Source organism: Tenrec ecaudatus, chromosome 18 (genome assembly GCF_050624435.1).
Source record: "Tenrec ecaudatus isolate mTenEca1 chromosome 18, mTenEca1.hap1, whole genome shotgun sequence".
In the NCBI taxonomy this organism is placed as follows: domain Eukaryota; kingdom Metazoa; phylum Chordata; class Mammalia; order Afrosoricida; family Tenrecidae; genus Tenrec; species Tenrec ecaudatus.
In genome coordinates this window covers 69,695,459-69,717,783 of record NC_134547.1, presented here as the reverse complement: position 1 = coordinate 69,717,783, position 22,325 = coordinate 69,695,459, and positions in this window count along the sequence as shown.

Genomic DNA, 22,325 nt, shown 5'->3' with positions numbered 1-22,325 from the left:
ACACCTCTGTGCAGGCGAGGTTTCTGAATGAACAAACAGACGTGGATCGTGAGCTATTAGCTCTTCAATGCTCTTTGCATCCAGCATCTCTCCTGAGGGTGGAGTCCAGTGGAAGTATTCTGAAGGTGGAATCACCATGGCCTTCTGATTGTGTCTGGAGCTCTTCCTGGTCTCTACCACCATACTTTTATGCCTTCAGCACATTTTAACCCCTCCAGAAAGAAGCCCGATGGGAGACATGGTTGTCTAGGCCTCACGTTCATCATCACGGAACCTGCAACTCAGGCAGATCCAGTGAAATAGCCAACGCCCCACAGTTGGCAAGCTGTGGTTTCTGTAGGTCAGCGAACAGCGATCCTGTCTTGCCCTGATAAGCTCAGTGCTATCTGATAGCTCCACGGCGGCATCAACCAGAGGATGAGCAAAGCATCCCTGTTGGCACTGTCAGTTGATTGGAAAATATGGGCATAGATTTCGGGCCCAAGGGCTTGTGGACAACTTCTTCTCGCTTAATGGTTTTTAGCAAACAGCTCTGGTCAAGTGTCTCATTGCAAAAGTTCAGGGTGCGGACACAAGCAGAGACATCCAAGAGCAGGAAGCCTGCCAAGCAACACAGACTGAATTAACTTAATGTTCACCAGACACGGTTTGGGATAACCCATTCCAGGGAATGCTGGAGACTGAGGAGCAGATGCTGGCCCATGGTGATCTGAGGCAGAGAGCGAGCAGGACAGGTGGGCATGAACCCTTCCTCCATATGCAGGATGGAGAACCTTTTTTTTTTTTTTGCCAGGGGCCACTTGGATACTTGTAACACCATTCGAGGAACAGGCAAATGTATCAACTTAAAAATTATTCTGCTAGATTTGGTTCACAATGAAAAACCAAGCTCGCTGCCAGAGTGAAAGCCAACTCACAGTGACCCTACAAGACAGGGTTGAACTGCTTAACTCACCTGAGGGTGATGCCGGGATTGGGTGAAGTGTGGGATGTTAGCTGGTATTGATGCTTTCTCAGGCCTTATAGGGGCAGAAGGAGCCCTCATGGTGTAGTGGTTACACGTTGGGCTGCCAAACTTAAAGCCAGCAATTCAAAACCATCAGCTGCTTCTTGGGAGAAAGGTGAGAGTTTCTACTCCCATAAAGAGTTACAGACAACTCGGCAGTCTGAGATGCTCACCTTCCTGGCATGATCGCTGAAGACAACGGGTGCACAAACAAATGTGGAGAAGAAAGCTGATGGTGCCTGGCTACCAAAAGATATAGCATCTGAGGTCCTAAAGGCCTGAAGATAAACAGGCGGCCATCTAGCTCAGAAACAACAAAACCCACATGGGAGACGCACACCAGACTGTGTGATCATGAGGTGTTGAAGAGATCAGGTATTAGGCATCAAAGAATAAAAAATTCATTGTGAATGGGGGAGGGTGTGAAGTGGAGACGCAAAGCCTATTAGTAGCCAACCGGATATCCCTTACTGAAGGGTTGTGGGGAGGAGATGAGCCAGCCAGGGTGCAAGGTAGCAACGATGAAACGTATAACTTTCCTGATATAATCAATGAAGACAAATGTGTGCATAAGCAAATGTAGTGAAGAAAGCTAATGGTGCCCGGATATCAAAAGATATACCGTGTGGAGTCTTAAAGGCTTGAAGATAAACAAGCGACCATCTAGCTGAGAAGCATCAAAGGCCACATAGAAGAAGCACACCAGCCTGTCTGACCACAAGGTGCAGAAGGGACCAGTTATCAGGCATCAAAGAACTAAAAACCATATCAATGGGTGCCCACCTCTCTTATATGATCAATGAAGACAAATGTATGCATAAGTAAATGTGGTGAAGAAAACTGATGGTGCCCAGCTATCAAAAGATATAGTGTCTGGGGTCTTAAAGGCTTGAAGATAAACAAATGGCCATCTAGCTCACAAGCAACAAAGCCCACGTGGAAGAAACACACCAGCCTGTGTGACCACGAGCTGTCGCAGGGATCAGGTATCAAGCATCAAGGAACAAAATAGCATATCATTGAAAATGTGGGCTAGTGCAGAGTGGAGACTAAAAGCCCATTGGTAGCCAACCGGACACCCCTTACTGAAGGGTTGTGGGGAGGAGATGAACCAGTCAGGGTGTAGGGTAGCAACGATGAAACATAACTTTCCTCTAGTTCTTAAATGCTCCCCCCCCCCTACTATCATGATCCCAATTCTACCTTACAAATCTGGCTTGCTCAGAGGATGTACATAGGTACAAATAGCAACTGGAAACACAGGGAATCCAGGACCAGTGGTGATGCCTGGAGGGTGGAGAGAATGTGGGGTAGAAAGGGGAAACTGATTACAAGAATCTACATATAGACTCCTCCCTGGGGGAGGGACAGCAGAGAAAAAGGTGGGGGGAGACATCGGATAGTGTAATATATGACAAAATAATAATGATTTATGAATGATGAATGGTTCATGAGGTAGGCGGGAGTGGGGAGGGAGGGGGGAAATGAGCAGCAGATATTAAGGGCTCAAGTAGAAGGCAAATGTTTTGAGAATGATGATGGCAACAAATGTACATATGTTCTTGACACAGGGATGTATGTATGGATTGTGATAAGAATTGTACGAACCCCCAATAAAATGATTAAAATTTTTTAACAGTTTGATTGACATGTATCATATGATTCACAGATCATATAATTCAATAGGTGAAGCATTTTAAAAGAACTGTACAATCAACACCACAGGCAATTTTAGAACATCTTTTTCTTTTGTGTACACATCATTAGCTCACCATTTCCCCCAACCTCCCCTGCCATAACCCCCAAACCAAACTCACTGCCCTCAAGTTGATACTGATTCATAGCGACCCCATCGGATAGGGTAGGACCGCCCCTGTGGGTTTCTGAGACTGTAGCTCTTTCCCGGACTATAAAGCCTTGGCTTTCTCCCAGGGTTTTGAACTGCCGACCTTGCAGTTAGCAGCCTAACGCATAACTACTAGAGCTCCTGACACCATAACCCTAAGAACTATTAATCCAGTTAAAGTCTCTATAGACTTACCTATCCCGGATTTCCTATGGGGAAAACCAGACAGAAACAAAAAGCTAAACAAAACCCAAACAACAAACAAACCAAAAGAAAGCCCCAAACCCAACAACGATAGGATAAAATATAGAAAGCCTCAGTTGAAACTACAACAGAAAATAATAAAAGCTAGAACAAATTTAAAGTCAGTCAAAAGGGAGGACCAAGAAGGTGCCCCGTTTACTTCTGATTGCATTGGCATTCGTCCACTTTCCAGGGCACTTTGTCTGCTAGCAAGGCTGTTTGCATCCCTGGTCAATCAGTGGTCGGAGGGGATTCACCAGAGGCTTAATTCAGATTTGGGCTTTCATTGTCATCTGCAGCCTTCTGCAAACAGAGTGCTCAGAATTTAATCTCTAAGTGGGCGGCAGCTATGTCCACACAGAAGAAGCACACTGGCTGGTGTGATCCCAGGGTAGAAAGTAGCATGATTTTGCTTGTTAGAATTCCCTGTTGTTGGAAAAACCGAAGCTATTGGAACAACCTCCCTGAGTGGTGTTGTATGCTAAACGCCAATAAGTGGCCAAGGCAGTCAATAGAGGTTCTTGGCTCCCCTCACGGCCGCCATCTTATCCCGCTCAATGTCTTTTCTCAGCGTTGGATGAGATCAGAGAGAATGGGCTCCCGCTCTAATGGAATTCTCATCTTGACCCAACTGCTTGAAAGGGCAACTGCCTTCAGCCATTGAACTTTGTTTGTAATACAAAACTCCAATTAGATAAAGGACAATAATGAGCAGATCTTTTATCTTTGGGTATAATTAGATCTTTAAGGAGGGACACGTCGATCAATGCATTGCAATGACAAGTTCATAAATTAATGAATCCCACCAGTGGAAGCTTGGCAGTGATCGATGGATCTTTAAAGAGGTTCAGCATGAGGGGACAGGGCTGTGGGGACCCAGAAACACAGCTCCGCTTGGTGCACACATCCTCATTTACCAAAGTTTACGCTTCTTCGAAAAAAATGATCTATTCATTCAAGGGAAAATCGTTTAAATTATTAACTTTTAATGTGTGGGGAACCTTCCTTTTTGTACTTGTTTTTGCTTTGCAAACTGTCTTCTCAGTACCCTCATCTCAGGCTATGTTCCAACTGGGCCCCCGCTCATTTTTCCCTTCATGGTCCAAGAGCCGCTTGCTAATTTACTGATGGGGAAGCTGGCTCGAGTTAGAAACCAGAGCGATGGTCAGCCCCCATCGGGTCTCTGAAGGTGTTTTCCTCTCAAACCTAAATAAACGCACTGCCAGGCAGTCAATTCCGACTGATGGGCAGACTGTGGCCCTGTGCCAAATCTGATGCACTGCCTGTTCTGGTCAATAAACCATCCTGGGATCCCCAGCCTTGGGCTTTGGTGTCAACATCTGCCAGCTCCATCAGCTACACACCACGAAGAGGGACATTGGACCGCTGTCTGTCTCCTCCACTTTCCGCCCCTCCATCCGAGCACAAGGGAGTGGACAACCAACCCAAGTGGAGGGTGGGTTGTCATTGGGTTGCTTCTCACCTAATGCAGAGAGACCAGGCACACCATCACGGAGCACTGCCCTCCCGATGCCATGCTGTGCCATCGTCAGAGTCCCTGTCATGTATGAGCCCATGGTGTGGAGGTGAGGGGAAATGGCAGAGGCATGGGTGTCCGTGAGTCCCTCCTACCTGCCCACCCCCCTTCCTTCTTCAATGACGTACAGAGCAGCCCACCAGCCACTGAGCCTGGTGTCGAGGGAAACCCACATGGACAAGGCAGGAGTCATGGGCTAGACCATCAGTAGCCCATCAGCAGACAGATGCTCGCAATAGTTACAAAGTGAGGGCAAGAAGGGCTATGGGAAAGTAAGATATGGGGGTGGGGTGGGGTGGGGTGGACAAGGTCTCCCAGCAGAATCAGCAGACAAGGGGAGGCCCAAGAGATGTGAGGGAGCAACCCAGGGCAGAGTGGCTGCTGGCGCGTGAGGTTGGGGGTGGTGGTGGGGAGCATGGCACAGTGAAAGGTCCCACTGAGATACATGGGAGTTTGGTGCCTTCCACTGGCAGATGAAAGACCAACGTCATTGAGCGGAAGCGTTCCTGGGTGGGGCATTGGGCTGCTAAGCAAAAGGTGGGGTATTCGAGACCACCCAGAGGTACCTTGCTGGAAAGGTCTGAAAAATCAGTCTTTGTCGAATCCGATGGCCACATATGGGGTCACCATGAGGCAGGATCGACTTCTGGACAACTGGTTTGTGTTTGAGGGGAGTGATAGGGGCTCCCAACTCATGGCAACCCTAGTGGCAGGGTAGAACCGCCCCTATGGTGTCTGAGACTATGACTCTTTATGGGAACAGAAAGCCCTGTCTCTCTCCCCTGGAGTGGCTGGTGGATTTGAACTGCTGACCTTGTGGTTAATAACTCAGTGTTGCGACTACATTGCCAGGGCTTCTTGAATGGATGCTAGGGCTTTAAAACAACCAACCAACCAACCAACCAACCAACCAACCAACCAACCAACCAACCCAACCAAACGTTTTATTGTGACTTGGGTGCAGGTTTACCGAGCAAAGTAGCTTCCCATTCGACAGTTTTTTCACGTGTCATCTCCTTAGTTGTAACCTCCTCAGAGGAACAGCACTCCTCCCACTTTCTCTCCCCCCCCCTGTTTACATTCCTCAGTCTGTCCTGGGCCTCTGGCCCTCAGAGCTCGGTTCTGGGTGAGTGTTGCCCCTTTGTGGCTCTCGTTCATAGTTCAGAGGTGGGTTCAGGTCCCAGAGTCCGAGCTGTCTAAGGGCCTCAGCAGTCTCACCGAAGATGTGTTAAGACCACTCACTGCTTGCTGTCTTGTGGCAACTGGTTAAAGAGACACCAGATGGAGCCAGCTCACAGGGGAAGCTAACGAAGGTGGTTCTTCTGCAAAGCTGGGCGACTTGCTCATCATCCTGTCTTTGAGAATGTAGTCAGGAGGTCCAGGAGACACTAGTTTAAGAAAGGGCCTGACTGGGTGCCCATCACACAGTAGGAGCTCTGTGTGTGTGCAGGAGAGGAACCCGGAGCCAGGGTTACTCTGTGAGTGTGGGTCTGCTCTGGACCTTAGCGCGGGCCCTTCCCCTTTGAGCCTCTTGAAGGCATCATGGCGCACTCCCTTGACTAGGACTTGCAGTTCCTTGGCAGGGCGGCTGCGGACACTTGGAAATATTACTATTATTTCTGGAGCCAAATTTAGAAAGGACAGCTCTGCCTTTAATTGCCGGTTGACGCTGAGTTGTGCGGCAAATGATTACATGCACAATTAGTTGTTCCCACAAGTAGCCAATTATGGGAACGATTATTTAAGAAAATTGGGGCTCCTGCTAAGGGGCCTTTACATTGTAGCCTCAAAATACATTTTCTGTATAAAAATTCCTTTTATTGCATGTGTTATTTTTTTTCCTCCCAACTCCCAGGATGTTCGGGAAAACGGCCTTTGCAGTCTCCTTGGTGCAGATTGAGAATGGCGCGGGCCGCCTCTCTGGGCCACAGGAGACTCAGCAGGGGGCTGGGCGCTTACTCGGAATTGCTCTCACCTCCTGAGAGCCAGAGTGAACCCCAGGGATGGTCTGTGGAGGGAGACATAGTGCTCCAGGCCATTGACAGGGGAGCTCCCGGAGACTTGTGGACCCTTCTAGCTCACCCAGGAGTCCTGGTGTCTCATGGGTAAGAGAGCTTGGCTGCTGACAGAAAGATCGAGGTTCGAACCCGCTGGTTGCTCCGTGAGAGAAAGATGAGGATAGAGTCGGGGTGGGGAGAGTGAAGAACAAAACTCCAAATCATTAAAAGAGACCAGGCTTACAGGTTGGATGGAGATGACAACTCTGCTATCACCTTTCAGGTCTGGAAACGAACTCACCCCCAGCACTGTATTTTCAGCCAAGCAACAGACAGGTCATCAAAGGGAACAGTAACGCCGGGAGGTACACACATCTTACAGCAGTCCACCATTGAGTTCAAAAGGCAGCTTTGACCCCAAGGACAGAGTTCAGAGAGCGAAGACAGGATGAGGAATGGAAACAGGGAACGCAGAGAGAACGTGGGAGAAGGGCCGTTACACTGGGGAGATTGCAGTGAACAGGGTGAAACACAATGTGTCTGACCTGTTGGAAGGAAAATGGGTCTGTCCGGTAAACCTTCACCCAATGCATAAGGAAAAAAAAAAGATGGCAGCCTCCCCTGTGGGCATGTCCGTTCTGGTCCCAAGCAACGCTTTGTGCCTCATCTTGAGCCCAAGAATGAGACCCGTGGGCCAGACTGGAACCAAGCTTGCAGCCTGAAGTCCAGAGCCTGGCTCAGACCCGCCCTCAAGAGCCGTGGCTGACTTGCCTGCCCACCACTGCAAGAAGAAATGGTTGTTCTTTTAAGCCATTGGGGTTTGGGCCCCCTGTCTGCTATGCAGCATGATTCTGGCCGTAGCTAGGTAATCTACTTCCTCATGGGTGATCCCCAAGCAGGTGGGGATGGGATGGGAGGATGGGGTAGGCGGCATGGAAGCATCTATCAAGATGTATTCATCAAGCTCTATTTGTAACCAGACACTGAAGATGTTCCAGGAGTTTTATCCAGAGGTGGAGGAGCTCCGGTGGTCTTGTGGGTTAGGCTCTTGAGTCAGTTCCTACTCACCAAGCTGCCCCTTAGGCATTTCGAGACTAATCTTCAGAGAAGCAGACTACTACATCTTTCGCCCTTGGAGCAGCTGGGTGTTTGAACCGCTGACCTTTAGCGTAGCAGCAATGTGCTTAACCACTAGGCAACAAGAGCTGGGAGAGACTCATAGGTTCAGTTCGTTTCTAAACTCTTCCTGCCTTACCCCACCCACCCGCCGCATGGCCGAGGCAAGTTTGTTTGATCTCCCCGAGTCCTTTTTAATTAAAAGAATTAATTCCTTTAATTCTCATTTCTTTCATGATTATTACAGTTATCCATGTTGAAGACTTTCTGTTTAAATGCATGGATAAAGACAGAAAAATACAGTCAAAAAGAGAGAGAGAGAGAGAGAAAGAAAGAAAAAGAAAACCGGCCCCTAAAACGGAATCCATTTACATGTAAATTTATGTTCATAGTGTCTTTATTGTTTTCCTAGTTGGAATCATATTATAGGCTTAATTTAATATCTTGTCTCTTTTCAGTCAGAATTATGTTATGGGTAATTCCTCATGTCACAGTAATCTTGTAATCCTTCATAACATTGCATCGATGGCACTAAAATTAGTTAGCGCCGTTCTCACTTGGTGTTTTCCATCTTTCTTTTGGTTTTACACATCATGCTGGAATGCGTGCCAATCTTCAGTATGTGTTTGATTTAGCCTATTTTAGGCTGGATTCTTAGACGCTGGCTTCCCGTGCCCGGAGGATGAAGCTTTTGTGCAATGTGTTCATACTACCGGATTGCTGCGTAGACAGTTCACCTCACTTGCTTCCCGGCCTGTGGTGTGGGAACCCATTTCATTGGCCTTTTTGTAGCCAGACTGAAGGAGCTGTCTACACCAGTGCAGTGGACTAGAGCAGGGCCTTGCCACCAAGTCGCTCTGAGATCCTGGTTAAGTTTTCCAGCTCCTCCATATGCCAGCCTCCCCGTCTCCAAAATGGGCTAATTGTGTTTCCCCTTCATAAAGAGGAAGAGAGGATGAGATGAGCTAATTAATGTGACAGCCTGGGAAGGAGGGGCTCTGTTGGCACAGTGGGTTAAGCTTTAGGCTGCTAACTGGAAGAGCTGGTGGCTCGAGCCCCCTTCCCCTGTCCAGGAGAAAGACGAGGCAGTTGGACTCCACACAGATTTTCAGCCTTGGCGCCCCAGTGGGACGCTGCTGCTCGGACCTCTAGGGACACTGTGGGTGAGAATCCACTCAATGGCCGTCAGGTCTCTGGTTTCAGCGTGGAAGAGAGAATCAGCCTTCCCCTCACTCCTCCAAAGACACCCATGCTGGAACCTCACAAACTGCCTCTCCCGCAAGAGGCCACGCGAGCTCTCTGATACAGTGCAGATTGCTTATGAACTGACTTTGAGGTGGGGGTGGTTCTGTGGTAATCCGGGTGGGCTCAATGTACTTTTAAAGTGGCCTTATAAATGGGAGAGGAAGTGGGCTGGACCTGAGGCAGAGGAAGGGGTCACAAGCCAAGGGGGGAAGGTAGGCTCTAGACGATAGGCTCAGGAAGTGCCCAGAGAAGAAATGGGCCCCTGGGACAAAGAATCCCCCTTGGCCTCCTCTTTACCGAGGACTCGATTGTCCCCTGCCACCACCTCTGCCGACTGTGCCCATCAGAACCGACTGGGACGAGCACGTGGAACAGCACTTGAAATCCCTAGAGACAAACATGAAAGCCGCCACCACCACCACCACCCAGCCCTACTGGACTGTTTGAGACTACAGGGACCCCCCCCCCCCACACCCCTACCACCCAAGGAGTTGGCCTTGATAGACTTTTCAAACCTTGGACCCAAGTTAACAGACTGGTCTAAAAATAATGACTACCATCCATAAGTACTGTGCCCCTTAGAATTAAATATATATATATATATATAAAATGTGTGTACATATATATGTATTTATATGTGCATCTATCTATCTATCCATCTATCTCTATCCTATCTATCTATCTATCTATCTATCTATCTATCTATCTATCTATCTATCTATCTATCTATCTATCTCACCTACAGGAGACCGAGTGGCCAACGATTACCAAAAAACCAAGTGGAAGACCCTCCACAAGATGGGTGATCCCCTTAGCTGCAACACGGAGCTCAGGCCTGTGAGGTGGGTGCAGGCCGGCCCGGGTTTCACTCTTGCACTGGATATTACTAAGAGTTGAACTGACTTGCTGGCACCCAGCCACTCCCCCAGTACCCCCCCTCTGAGGAGAGACTGGGCAGATGTCAGTTGCCCGGTACCTCTGCCTATCGCCTGCATTCTCCAGCTTGCATTCATTCATTCCTTCAGCCTGTAGGAGCCCTGGCAGTGTAGTAGATCACAAATTGGGCTGCTCACCTCAAGGTCAGCGGTTCAAAACCACCAGCCCCTCCGTGGGAGGAAGCTGATGCTTTCCCTTCCCATAAAGAGTCACTTTCTCAGAAACCCACAGAGGCAGTCTACCCTGCCCCAGAAGGTCACTTTGAGTAGGCCTCACCCCAGTGGCAGTGAGTTTGGTCTTGGGATTCCTGCAGCCTGTGGCCAGCAGGCATTGATCAGAGACACTGGCATTTAGTTAATCTCCGTTAACAGGCTTGTAGGTTTTTCATCTTCTCTCCATAAGCCTTTCAGTGGGAGGTTTCCTGAAGCTGGGTCAAAACATTCTAAGAATGTGTTATTTTAAATTTAAGTTTAACATCTCAGGAACATTGCTCAAATCTCTTCCACAAGGCAGGCGAGCACTGCCATGTGCCCTGTGACACTTGGAACCAGAGCTATGCTTTCAGTTTTGTGTTTTTTCAATCAGAAGAACCAAAATTCAGAGAGAGGAAACAATCGGGGTCATCGAGGAAAAAGCATGGCGCTGTTGGGGTTGGAACCCAGATATTTTCAGCTTCTAGGTCTTTCTCTTACTCTCAGGAGTTTGTTTTGTTTCTTCTAAATGTAATGAAGACTTGGGCTTTCCCACCTCTACAAATAAACACATGAGCCTTGGGTGGAGTTCGAGACGGAGCTAGCTGCAGCTGTTGGTAACGCGAGCACTCTCTATTGTAACTGAGACTGTGTGTGAGGGGCCTTGAGAAAGTTTGTGGAAAAACAGAATGAGAAAGTCATGGGATTTTTTCCACGGACTTTTTGAAACCCCTGCTTATCACCTCCAGTGTGATTATTTTCTGATTTTGTGGCAGGACATGTAAGTCAAGGTAGCCTGGGCCACCCGGTGGCTGATGACACAGCCGTCACCTCCACCTCCATGGTCGAGCTACTTATACTCAGGCCCGTGTGCATGGTGGTGGTGGAATGAATGGATGAATGAGTGACCTCAGAAGGGAGGGGATCGTTTTCTCCTGTCATCCCAGGATGGGTGAACCTATAGGAACCGCAAGTAGAATAAGGGCTTCTGGCGGGGGTAGGGGGAGGTACAGTGGTGGCGGTGGGACTGGTGGTATGTTAAGACGGAGCTGATGTAAAGGGTCCAGGAAAGAAAAGAATGTTTGGAAACTGACGGTGGTAGCAATTGTACAATACAGTTTGACGTGATGGAACTATGGAATGATATGATGTTCGTATTAGCTAACTCCCAATAAAGTGATTTCGATAAAAACCAAAACAAGCCTTCCTCCTGTTCGCGGCTCCCAGGGCACAGAGCCAGAGCCGGGACTTGGGGAGGGGCGCAAGGCCTTGCTCTGGGTGTGAAATGTGGAGGGCACTAGAAAACTTAGTAACAAGTGTATGTAAACAATGCAACTAAATATAAACAGCCCACGAGGAAAGCATCAGCATTCGAATAGAGACTGCGTCTGATAGTACTGGCAAAGCTTCCAACTTGCTCACCTTCCTCTAGCCCCGCCCTCCTCCCGCCATCGCCAATGGAGAATTCGTCCCTCGAATGGCCATCTCGTAGGACAAGTGACTTTGCCCTCAGGAGGCAATAGGTGACATCAGAAAATATTTTGGACAGCTACAACCTGAGTGTGAATGTGTGTGTTCACTGGAATGTAGTGAGTGGGGCCAGGGTGCTGCTAAAGTCCCACAACACACAGGGCAGCCCCAAAGCACTCAGCTGGTCACCCAGAGGTGGTCGGTTTGAAACCATGCAGGGGCTCTCATGGCCATCGGCTTCAGTCAAGATGGTGGATGGGCAAAGAAAACCCTGTGTCGTGGCCAGGCCGCTTTGTCGTAAGGGATCGATGGGCTTTGCAGCAGTCCCAATGACACTGAACAATCAGCGCCCCTGGGTGCCAGGCTCCCTGCTATCAAGTCCATTCTGACTCCTAGAGGCGCTAGAGCATCTCTGGCAGATCCAGGCGGAGGCAGTAGAACCGCCGCTGTGGGAGTCTGAGACTGTCAACCCTTCACTGAGTAAAAAGCTCCCGAGGAGTGGCTGGTGGTTCCGAGCTGCTGACGTTGGGTTTAGCAGCCCAACATGTAACAACTGCAGCACCAGAATTCCTGGAGATAGCAGTCTGGGAAATGCACCAAGGCATTCCACCCTGTCCCATAGGATTGCATTGACTCCCATGGCAGGGAGTTTTGTTTGCTGAGACAATGGGCAAGCACATCTAGCCTGCCGCCACCAGATGGCGATGTTTCCCTTGGCATGGCTCTGGGCCCTAGGCTCTGGGCTGTCCCTGGTGTGAGGTTCTCAGCATCTGCCCCTTAAGGGCCCTGGGCTGCTGTGGGCTCCGGATGTCCAGTGGTCAGTCTGTGGTAGGTGGGTAGGGACAGCTCTGGCTTCTCAGCTGAAATCTGTGACGTGTCTGTGGGTACTACTAAACACCACAGCCATCGAGGCGATTCTGACTCTTAGGGGCCCTATCTATCAGACAGAGTAGAACTGCCACTGGGCTTTCAAGAGTGTAAATCTGTGTGGGAATGGAAAGCCTCATCTTTCTCTCAAGGTGTAGAAAGACCAAGCTTTCTACTCCCATAACGAGTTGCAGTCTTGGAAATCCACAGGGGCAGTTCTGTGTCCTGTGGGGTCACTGAGAGTCGGAGTCTCCGGTGGGGCGGTGGGCTTGGTCAGGCCAGCCAGAAACGGGTGACTGTGTGCATCTTCTCCAACGTCCGAATAAAGATGCCAGAAAAATGAAACATGAGGAGAGAGAAGACGCAGGTTCTCCTCCACAGCCCTCCCACCGAGCCCTCACCCCACAGCCGCCCTGGGGCTTGCTGGAGGGCCAGGGGGGCGTCTATCACCATCTGTCCACAATGCGTCCTTCTAGAAGTTTGCCGTTTGTTTGCTTATTGCTTTTCTCGTATTAAGGTCCAGCAGCACCCAAGTGCTCAGGTGCAGGGAGGGCGTGCTTCCCTAGGGAGCTGGCTGCCACAGGGTGTTCTGGGTCAGCCCCCTGGTGAGACAGGGTACCCCCACCTCCAACCCAGATCTGCTGAGTCAAATGAGACCCCGCCCATGCCTCCCCAAAGGTGTAGATATAGGAATCCCCTGGGATCTATAAGAACCCCCCACGTAGATGGCAATTCAGGACAAGGGAGCTTCAAAATGTTTGTGGACAAATGGAATTTGGAAAGGTCATGGGGTGTTTCTGAAGCCCTCTCCTATGTCTGGGGATCAAGACCAGACTAAAGGAGCCAGAATAAACCGGTTTGATGCGCTCATTGCTCAGCAAAGCCATGATGTAGTTGTGTGCGCGTGTGTGTGTGTGTGTGTGTGTGTGTGTGTGTTGGGGAAAGGTGAGGAGAAGGATCTGGAAGGGTGCAGGGAGAGAAAATGGCGAGAAGAAGGTTCAGGTGGAATGTGACCTCCCCAGGATGGTTGCATTTCCCAGAGGACCCCCGGGATCCCTGTGGATGCTGTGGGAGAGGATAAGGTTGGAGGGAAGAGCCGAGCAGAGCATTTCTGGTTCCAGGCATGAGGGCAGGATCCAAGACCAGACACCTGGGCAGCCCAGAACGCACTGACCATGGGAGCGTCTGGGAGATAAATGGTAGACAGTAGATGGCCGCATCGGCGGGTACGTCTCAATAGTTGGGGTGAAAGGGTGGTACAAGTAGCTTCCGTATCAGAATCCTGTTTCCTCATTGTCCCAGGGAAGGTGTGGCAGTTACATCCTCTCCTGATAACTTGTGAAGGGGTGGAGTCTAGCCTGTCAGTCAGGCCATAGCCAACGAGGCCTCTGTGTGGGCATGACCTTCTCCTGAGGAGTCTGGGAGCTGCCTTCTTGGAGGCAGGACACACACTGTCCCTGCAAAACATTCCTCTTGAAAAGCCACGTGGAGCTACGCTCATGGCAACCAGAGCCTTGGAGCTAGAAGAGCCGCTTGGAGACCCACACCAGCACTGAGATGCTTCCACCACCACTGGATCCACAAGACTTTTTACCCACTGGCCTGTGATCTTCCTGCATTCAGCATCATTGCATGTGTTGTGTGAGTCTGAAGAGGAATTTATGGACTGGTACTGGACATATGGGCTAATATCAGACTAATGGACTTGATCTGGACTGGGCTGGGATGTTTTCTTAATATACAATTTCTCTCAGATATAAAGCTCTTTCTTATACACATGTGAGCGTCTTTGTCAGTGGTTCTCAACCTTCCTAATGTTACGACCCTTTAATACAGTTCCTTATGTGTTTTCTTATATTGAAAAAGTTTATATTTCGCATTAGCCAGCTGGGCTCACTTTAGATGATTCCAATTTTGTTGGCAGCATCTAAAGCGTCATAGTCATATGCCTTCTTCTCACCGTCAGGCCCGATCAAGGTGTTGACCTTTGCTACGTCAATGTCATAGGGCTTCTTCACAGCCTGTTTGACCTGGTGTTTGTTGGCTTGGACATCCACAGTGAACACAAGGGTGTTGTTATCTTCCATCTTCTTCATGGCAGACTCTGTGGTCAGGAGAACTTGATGATGGCAGAATGGTCCAGCTTAGTTCTCCTGGAGCCGCTCTTCCCAGGGTATTTGTGCTGCCTTTTTAGTCTCAAGGTCTTGGGTCGCTGGAAGGTAGGTGACATGCAGATCTTTTTGTGTGTGGCTGTGGACGCCTTTCAGCATGGCCTTCTTGGCTTTGCTTTGGCTTCCGTTTTGGGAGGGGCAGGAGCGTCCTTCTGTGATTTTGGCACCATCTTCGTGAAAAGGCAGTTCCTTATGTTATGGTGACCCCCCCCCAACCATAAAATTATTTTTGTTGCTACTTCATAACTGTCATATTGCTACTGTTATGAATCAGGCGACACCTGTGAAAGGGTCATTCAACCCCCAAAAGGGGTTGTGACCCACAGGTTGAGAACTGCTGCTCTATTTATTTGTTTCTCTAGTCTACCCAGACTGACACAGGGCAGTGCTTGTACAGGGGCCTTACCATCAGCTCATTCCGCTCCATCCCCTACTGAATGGGCACTTCCACCCCTGCTGAAGGAACCTGAGTCCCCAGGCCACTGAGATCCTCATTGTACTTCTGAATCCGAGTGCCTCAGAATCACCTGGGGCCATGTCTCGGGAAACCGTGCAAATATGCAGCATGGGCTCATGCTGGCATGAGCCCCTTCTAAACCCCCTTGGTTTACGTGGTACGTGTCTCCTCCAGACCCTTCCCCACAGGTAGAGAAGGTGGTTTTGAAATGATGTCTTATTGTGAACTGAAACTCAACTCCCTGTCATCGAGTCATTGCTGACTCACAGCAACCCCCTGTGAGTTTCTGAGACTGTAACTCTCTATGGGAGTAGAAAGCCCCGTCTTTCTCCTGCACAGCTGCTGGGGGTTTTGAACTGCCCGCCACGCAGCTTGCAGCCCAATGCGTAACCACTGCACCACCCAGGCTCCAGTATAATATGATGTGAGGCCAGGACATGATATATAATAAAGTATAATATGATAACTATAAAACAACGCAACACAATGCAAGGCAACAAACCACACCAGACCGTAGCATAACAACAATGCAAACTCTTTGTCTCACAAGCCCTCTCAGTGGTCTCATGAAGACTTGCCACTCTGTGATTGACAGCTTCACTCGCCCTGATGTGAGATGCTTCCTGCTTCCATCCCTGTTTTTAGCAATACATAGTATCCCCTTGTGTGTGGGCCAGCATTTCTCCATCCATTCTTCCAGTGATGGGCATTTGGACTGTTTCTGGCTTCTTGCTTTTGTGAACATGGGCTTATGTATGTCTGTTAGTGCCCTGGCTTCTCCAGGGGACACACCCAGCAGGCGTCTAGCTGGCCGGTATGGGATTTCTATCCCCAGTTGTTAGCAGTAGCACCACCTCACTTTCCCGTCCGTGGAGAATGCGTCTTGTGCTTAGTCTGATCATCTACAAACCCAGGAAACCAATTCCACTACCCTGAATCAATTCTGACTCCCAGTGACCCTCCAAGACAGAGAAGAACTGGTCTGTTCTCCACCAGGGATGGGATGTGGGGACAGCAAACACAGCTCGCATCCTGTTTTCTAATAAAGCTTTATTGGAACAGACATCAAGCCATTAAAAAACACCAAATGGCCGCGGGCTCCTTTTGGCAACAGAATCGAGCAGTTGCAACTGAGGGCGCCTGTCCCGCAAAGCCTAGCGTGTTTCCCTTCTGTCCTTCTGCAGAGGCGACCTGTCCTGGCCCCTCCTTCTGGCTGAGCACGGTGCTCAGTGGGTGGCAGTGTCCCACCTCTTCCCTGGGGACCTCCAAGAGTGCTGGGAGGTCAGCGTCTGGACACAGAAGGTTTGAAGCAAGCCAGACATTGCCCGCTGGACTGCTCAGTCTGTTTTCTAATACATGTGCCACACGTGATCCCAGAGACTGTGTCAGGGACTCTAGCATAGATCAGGACAGAAACGTGTGACATCCAGGTGCCAAACGATCGTCAATCCCAGCTATGGTCACACACCTTACTGAAGACAAGCAGTTTCAGACATCACCTTGGAAGTGAGTGGATTCCCCACTTGATTAATGTGATGTGATACGCATCCAAAGGCCCTGCATGCGGCGGGGGAGAGGGTTTCCACTCTTGCCATAGATTTAGGAGCCCTGGTGGGGCTGTTGGGTAAGAGTTGGGCTGCTAAGCCCAAAGTCAGTGGTTCAAACCCACCAGCCGCTCCATGGGAGAAAGAGGAGGCTGTCTGCTCCTGTAAATATTCACAGCTTCGGAAGCCCATGGGGTCAGTTTTCCTGGGTTCTCGAGGGTCCCTGGGCTCTGTCTCATCTTCAGCAGTTGGTTTTCCAGGAGAGGATCTCCAGGCTTTCCCTCTGAGGGCCTCGGACCCCCAGCCTTCCTCCCTGGTCTCCAGGCACTTTTGGAATGTCCGTTGTCCATCTGCAGAGCTGGAGCCAGCCTCTTCACTGGGGCCATCTCCTTCCCCATGCCACTTGTTCAGGAGAGCCTGGCTCTGGCCCATGGGCGGGCAAACCCAGCTGGAAGGTGGAGAAGTTACACCATATCCTGCCAACTTGAGTGAAGGGATAGAGTCTAGCCTGTCAATCAGGTCATACATAGCCAGTGAGGCTTCTGGGTGGGTATGACTTTCTCCTGAGGATTCTGGGAACTCCTGTCTTCCTTCCTGGAGTCAGGACACACACTCTCTGCTTCATCTTCCTGCTGACAAGACACATGGAGCTATGCTGATGGAGCCAGCGCCCTGGGGCTAGAGGAGCCATGTGAAGACCCACATCAGTGCTAAGGTGCTTCCACCACCACCACAGGATCCACAAGCCTTTCTACCCACTGGCCTGTGATCTTCCTGCATTCAGAATCATGGCATGTGCTGCATGAGTCTAAAGAGGAATGTATGGACCAGTATCAGACACATGAGCTAATATTGGACTTATGGATTAGATCTAGACTGAGCTGGGATGTTTTTCTCAATATACAATTGCTTTTTTCTATACTGCTCTTTCTCATACACATATGAGTGTCTCTGGATTTGTTTCTCTGGTCTACCCAGATGAACACAGGAGGGGACTCATTGTCCTGGAAAAGGCAGGCTTCAAAGATTACAGCTCCCTCCTTGGCCTGGAAAACACAAGCGGGTTCTGTGAAAACGTTTCAGCCAGGTCTTCTCAGCCAGTCTCACGGGGGTCCAGAGAGGGCAGGACAGTGCTCAGCTTTCACTGACCACTCCAGCAGTTTCCACTGCGGAGTCTTGGCCGCCATCTCCGAGTTCATCCTCACCGCCCTCCTCCCACCACGTGCGAGTGATCACGTCTGCGAGTGATTCCCCTTTAGGCCTAACGTCCGTCAGCAGCGGGGTGTCCGGGGTTTTGCTATTTCCTGGCTGATTTTTTTGACAGAGAATGACAGGGAAGGAAACAGCCCAGGCAGGCCCCCAGACCCCCCAGCCCTTTCTACAAGCCGTGGTAAGGATGGCGTGTGGAGTTTGGAAGAGGAGCCCGCTTGGGTCTGAGTGTCAGACTGGTCACCTGTGAGCCCTGAAGCCCGGGCTCATCATGTTCATCTCGTGCTTCCACCCGAACGTGAGCCAGTTCGGTTCTGCCCACGTCTCCATGCCCTCGCTCACCCATCTCTACCTGGGTTGTCAGTCTGGCACCAGCGTGCAGCAGGGTGGACAGGGTGGAGAAACCTACCAAGGTGAAGCTCCCCAGCACATTTTCCAGTACACTTCTGTGCCCAAGCACTCCTCTCCCTCTTCCAGCCTGAAGACCAGGATGGAGGAAGCAGGGCAGAGAAAAAACAGCATATGCCCACCCCATTGCTCCCTGGTCCAACACCTAGGTCCTCACTTAGAACCCCTGGGAGTAAGTCACACACGCACACACACAATCACCCCTCTTACAGCCGAGGGCTGTGAGGCTCTCAGAGCGTCCTACTCCTTGCTCAGGTCGCAGCATAAGTGGCTGAGTTGGGTTTTGCACGGGAGCCTCTGAACAAACCCCTTTGGCCACACTTTCGCCCCATTCTGGAGATGCACAGACCTGTGTCCATGTTTCCTGCTATTTCCAGCACCTGGAATTGTTCGTTGGAAAGTTGAATTCATGCAGGAAACCTGTCTATTGCCGATGTTTAGGTTGGAGGCTTATAGTCTGGGGTAAGATTTCTGACGATGGATTCTGATGACAGCCTTGTCAGGAGCGAGGAGGCCCAGCTAGGGAAGAGGAGGCTTGGGGAGGCGAGGAGGCTGCTGGACCAGTCATCTAAGGGGAGCAGGTCCTGTTGGAAGCATATCTACCGTGCTTTGGCTTGACCACAGGGAGACCTGGGCCCGCTGTTCTTCATTCTCTTCTTGTTTCTCATCCTTACTTGGTTTTCTGGAATTACAAGGGGGTAAACCCCCCCCCCCCCCAAGGAAAAACACAAAAGGTAAAAAGAGCTTTCTCAGCACGTACTTTCCCCGCTAGGCGAGCATCAAGCAACTGGCTCTGAGTTCATGCACCCAGTGGCGTCACCTGGGAAGGTTCTCTCTGGTCACAGTGAATTTTTTCAGAAAAGCAGTTTTATTTGATTGTCATTTCTTTGTAATGCCAATTTATGAAAACAGTGTGTGGCTGTGAAGTTTTGTTTCTTGCTCAGGAAACATGCCACAGAAACTGTTGTGATGTTGAGCACAGCTTTCAAGGACAGCGCTATGGGAAAAGCTCAAGTATATTTATTAGTGGTTTTCTCATTTCAACAAAGGTGAAATGTCGATTGATGACAAACCTGGTTCCACACATCCGTCAGCTTCCCGAATGGATGAAAATGTCAGCTGGTCAAGCTTTCTATTTAGAGGTTCTAAAAAATTGTGTAACAGGGTGTGACAAAAAGGACCTGATTTGTGGCAGACAAGGGACTGGTTTTGACGCCATGACAGTGCACCCTCTCATGCAGACATCTCAGTGTTCTAGGTTTTTGCAAAAAACAGCATGCCTCTCTTGCTTTACACACCTTACTCACCTGACCTTGCGCTGTGCGACTTCTCTTTGTTTCCATGAATGAAGAGGGACGTGAGAGGACAGTGATTTGAAGACATAGAAGAGGCTAAGACAAAAAAACCCCAAAAACTACACACACACACACACACACACACACACACACACACACACGAGGGAGGGGCTGTCAGCCATCCAAACAGATGAGTTTGAGAAATGTTTCTAAGAATGGAATCGCAGATTTGACAAATGTATTAAGTATAATGAAAAGTACTTAGAAGGTGATAAGGTTGTTCATTAAAAGAAAAATTAAACACATAGCTTTGAAAAAATGATTCTGTTGTGGTGGGTATCCCTCGTATGTGTGAAGCATCAAGTACTGTGTTGGGAGATGGTAGCTAAGCATGTGCTACGATGACCAGCAAAGTCCCACATTGGGGGCTGCTCCATTGGTCTGGGTCGTGGAGGGAGCATTGTGTTGGGACAAATGCCAGTTGACCTGCCATGGTTGTGATGCATAGGGCACAAATGACAAATGAGCCGAACAGTGTTTGCGCTGCTGGCATTCTGGGATGGTTTGTTATTTAAGCATTGCTTAGCCTGGCCTGGCCTTTTTGTCCATGTGATGGTTCCTGAAGCATTCAGCTTCCCAGGTGGTTAAAGGTCTAATACCTTGCAGTCTCAGAGGACTCTCCATTGCCTGGGCTGGGGCTGAGTTTTGGGTGGTGTTTGCTTTGAAACGATCTACAGCATCTGTCAATCAAACATTTCTTCCACAAGTAGAGCTGAGCGACAACAGTCCCATCAATACCAGTATTGATCATCACCAGTAATACTTGCCAGAACGTTCCATCACCCAGAGCAGGAATTCCCTGTTTTCTAAACAGCAACTCTCCCATCTCCCCGCTGCTAATAAAACATTGCTCTCCCCACGCTGGTCTGTTCTAGATATTTCCCGTAAGTGGGATCAGACAATATCTATCCTGTTGCACCTGTGTCCGTTCAAGGCTCCCAGGTTTCCCAGGTACGTCCAGGCTGCAGCAGCTGTCAGGATTGGCTTCCCTTTCTGGATGCGTGAGATTCCATTGTACGGATGGACTACATTTTCTCTGTGGGCTTTGCGCTGTGGCTTCCGTGGTCTCACAGCACCGCAGCCATTCTGCAAAGGAAGGAGCCAGGAATCAGGAGTGGAGGACACACAACCAGAAGTGACTTAGGCTTTGAACCCCGGCTTTTCCAACTCTAGATTCCTTGGGGTTCCCACAATGCTGCACCCTCTTTTCCAGAAGACGCCGGTTCAACCTTTCACGGAAGACTCTGAAGACAGCTTTAGGGACCATCTACTATAGATGTCTACAGACGGTCGTTCCTGACGCAAATCTAGCCCATCGTTTGTATTTTCCAATAAAGCTGTGTGTGTTTTCGTTATCTCCTTTTTATTGTGAATTGAATGACAAAAGGCGACAATTTATGCTGATTCCGTTCTCCTCTCATTCATAGCCATTTTTTCTCAGTGCCCACCTCTTATCTCATTTCCTTCCCGTGTTTCCCGGTTCTAGTTCTCTGTTGTTCCTACCCTTCAGAACTTTATCCCCAGGGGAACATTGTCCTCTGGATCTCAGAAGGCCGATATTCTCAGGGGACTGCCCTCCCTCGCGCTACCGTCCCCTCAGTGTTATTGTGGCTGTTGATAGGTGCCATGAAGACCGTTCCCACTCACACCGCCTGGGGCTGTACCATCCCACAACTGTCCTCATATTGCAGCCACTGTGTCCATCCGTCTTGGCTCATCGATCTGCCCACTGTTGGACTGAACTTGGGGGTAAGTTCAGTTTCAGACCACAGGGCAACCAGGGCTGCCATTTCCACATTTCCATCAGCCGCTCTCCAGCCAGGCAGCCTACTCTCTTTCACCATCTCGGAGTTTCATTGCACATTTCCCTCTCGCTCTAGCCAGTAGCACCTCTAATGTGCCCCCCTGCAGAGTAGTTGGCAGTGGTAGCTGGGCACCATCTGACCCTTCTGGTCGCAGAGTCATGTAGCCGATGGCCAGTCAATGCAGTGCAGTCCACTAACTCATTGGATGGGTTATTTCCATCTCTCTTCTTTCCTCCAGGTAGGGAGAGACCAGCGTTGCACCTTAGACGGGTGCTCATGAGCTCTGAATGTGAGTAGTGACTCGCCAACGTACGACGATGTAGACCATGGTCTTGGTAGACTACGTTGGGCCAATTGACCTTAGTGTCTCCAGAGACTAACTTTCTGACCTCCTGGCCCAACAACTCATTCCCTCAAGGTGTTTGATTATAGTTTTACATCTGTCTCTAGTGTGCTTCACCTCATTCATGGATCTGTTTGCAGCAAAGGTGAATCCCCATGCACAGACATGCTCTGTCAGACCTGTGCATGCTCGTGGCTGTACCCCCACTCTCCCTCCCATACCTGCTCAGCCTCAGTGTCTCCCCAAGCACCTCCTGGAAGATCACCATTGTGGCGAGATGGTGTGGGGGGTAGTATTTCCCTCTGTCTCTTTCTCTCTTTACATCAATCACTCCTCCCTGTGTCTCCCCGGCCACCCTTGTTTGTCACCACCCACCTGACAGGGTGGTCTTGATTCACGTTATAACAGTCTTTGCTAAAGGATCACTTCATTTAGCCTTGTAGTCCTGTCACACCTCTAGGTCAAGCTGGATAATTACCACAGACTATCTGACCCACAAAGGGAGCCCTGGTGGCATAGTGGGTTACATATTGCATTGCTAACTTCAAGGTCAGCAGTGTGAAGCCACCAACTGCCCTG